Source organism: Octopus bimaculoides, chromosome 5 (assembly GCF_001194135.2).
Source record: "Octopus bimaculoides isolate UCB-OBI-ISO-001 chromosome 5, ASM119413v2, whole genome shotgun sequence".
Lineage (NCBI taxonomy): Eukaryota > Metazoa > Mollusca > Cephalopoda > Octopoda > Octopodidae > Octopus > Octopus bimaculoides.
This window is the reverse complement of record NC_068985.1, coordinates 39606259-39609087: the sequence shown is the minus strand read 5'-3', so window position 1 is coordinate 39609087 and position 2829 is coordinate 39606259. Positions and strand designations below refer to the sequence as shown.

Genomic DNA, 2829 nt, shown 5'->3' with positions numbered 1-2829 from the left:
TACGCTAAACTCGGAGTAGCTACGAGTCATCGTTTCGACTGAATAAACAAACGCATCAATATTCAGTGAGTAATTTCGGTGTAGTTCTAGATACGGGTTAGATATTATACAATTCAAAATTAAAACACACAATTATAATTATGTGTGTGCGTGTGTGTGTATGTGTGTGTGGTTGCATGAATACATGCATACATACATACATACATACATACATACATACATACATACATAATTATCGACCATACATACTCAGTGTATGTGGTCTGTTTGTTCGCTGGTAGGCTGCAGGTAAGACTCCCTCAAAGTGCCAGATGTTAAGACATCCGAAAGTCATAACCAGGTGGAACGGCTCACCCAAAATCCCATTCAAGAGCGATGGATATCGATATTTCGCCATTTTTGTTACGTATAAACATCCCATACCTGAATTGATACGGAGGCAAATTGAATTGTGTACAAATTGTGTAAAAAACATTTACTGGTATGTATAAGAACATATTCAAATACGAATTAGAAGGAGCGCTAGTGTGTTAAACATTATCGACCACGCATACTCAATGTCTGATCCTTGCTTGTTCGTCGGTAGGTTGCGGTGTAGCGCAACACCACCTCAAAGCGCAGGTGTTAAAACTCGACTCAAATCGAATTCAGGAGCGATGGATATCAATATTTCGTCATTTTTATGGCTTATCAACAAGATGTACATCAGTTCTACTCAAAGTGGTGGTCCGCGGACTGGTGCCGGTCCGTGAGCCATCAGCTGCCGGTACGCGGCGAGTTTCCTGAAAAGAAAGAAACGTTATAAAATGCTCATAAAATGCTTATAAAATGCTTGTGTAATATTGTATCATTTGTTTACAAAATAAATATAAGATAAAAACATTGTCAACTTTTATTATATTCATTATATATATTGTTTCTGATATAAATTAATATTAATAAGAAATATTACCGGTCCCTGGCACATTGGAAAAAAAATGCCGGTACGCCACATCAGATAATTTGAGAAGCACTAACGTATATGAATCAGTGGCGAATTGAAAGGCCAGTCTATGAATTGTCTCGAGTTGTGTAATGACTCTTCCAAGACGCAGCAAGATAAGAGAGCTACTAATGGTTTTTTGCCATAGACACTGAGATTAAGCACATTTGTATAACGCACTTTGTATCTAAGCAATTTTCAGTAATGTATATATGTTTTTGCTCAAGAAATCAAAACACCACCTGGTCCAAGAATTGAAACCACGATCTCACGCTCGTGAGTGCAACACCCTAACCACTAGGCCAGTTGTCGGCGAACCGGGTAAATTACTCCAAGTGGGGTAAAAATGAAATTCTTGGGGATTATGAGGACTTAGAAGTATGTAAAATTGTATAAAAACGTGTTCCTTATTACGAAAGAAATTTTTCTTGTGACAGAAACTGTTCTTGCTGCTTTTTGAAATAACCTGCCTTTGAAAACAAGGATTTCCCACTCTAATGAACATAAAAGCAAAGCAGAGAAATCGATTGGACTCCAATGACTGTATCGAAATTGCTCTGGCATCAAAATGTTCCAATTTTGATGTAATTGTAATAAAACTGAGAGAGCATCATTTCTCCAAAACCTGAAATTAAAAAGTTTCCAGAAAATTCCTTTTGTTTCATAATGAGGATATTAATTTATCTTATCACATTTTATACTTGTTATATTGGGTTGTCCGGAAAGTTCGTGCCGATTTTTAAAGGAAAGAAAAAGATCAATAAATACTTGCCATTACATTTTTAATCAACCAAATATGAACCCTTTTGTTGCACAATTCGTCTTCATCTTTCCTTTAACTTGAAAATATCCTCTTCCCAGAATTGAGGTCGTTTCGTGGCAAATAAGTCGAAAGGTAAGCTACTATAAATCGGCACGAACTTTTCGGACAACCCAATATTTATAATTGTATTCTCCATATAAATAGATTCAATAAACCTTTTGAATTCAAAGAATCTATGATTTTTTTCCTTTCAAATCAAGGGGGTAATGCCTGCATAAATGAATATATTTCGGGGTAATTGGTTAGAAGATGTTCCCCGACCCCTGTACTAAGTCCATATATAATATCACACACACACACACAAATACTTATGCATATGTACATTCATGTGAAGGCGTGTGGCCTAGTAGTTAGGCTGTTGCACTCACGATCGCTAGATCATGGGTTCGATTCCCTGACTGGGCAGCGCGTTGTGTTCTTGACCAAACCACTTCATTTCATGTTGCTCCAACCCCACTTTCGATCAGAGGGGATTGTTGGCCTGCTCGCTTAGCCAGCAGGGTGGCGCCATTTGATGATAAAAACAAAGCAAAAGCGCATTGTGGCCAGCGATGTGTAACAATATCTATTAGCTTAGTCAGTCACGTGGCCACATACATACATACATCCATACGACGAGTCTCTACACAGTTTCTGTTAACTAAATTCACTTCGCACGGATTAGTCAGCCCATGGCTGTAGATAAAGATACTTGACCAAGGTGCCAGGCAGTGGGATTGAACCCCATATCACGTGGCCACAAAGAGAGCTTCTTAAAACACACAACCATACCTGCGCCTAAAAACATAAAAGAATGTGGTCCTGAGTAGCTGAGAGAAATGGCGGAATGGTCACGGTCAGACTATCTTCAATCTGAAATCTGCTCAATCAGCGATTATCTTGGCTTAGGAACAGCAATAACTGAACCGAGAGTCACAATACTACTAAAGTTGTATTAAATTGTAAAAGTGTCAACTATTTATTCGGTACACACACACACACACACACACACACACACACACACACACACACACACACACACACA

The 2829-nt window shown here is 38.3% G+C and overlaps 1 long non-coding RNA gene across 1 annotated transcript in view; it reads right to left on the bottom strand.

The window, feature by feature from the left end:
- Nucleotides 1-444: 444 nt before the first annotated feature.
- LOC128247909 (uncharacterized) overlaps nt 445-2829 on the bottom strand; it is a 6669-nt gene continuing 4284 nt past the window's right edge. Inside the window, exon 2 of the long non-coding RNA XR_008264249.1 lies at nt 445-782. This is a non-coding gene — a long non-coding RNA (uncharacterized LOC128247909). The remainder of the gene's footprint in view (nt 783-2829) is intronic.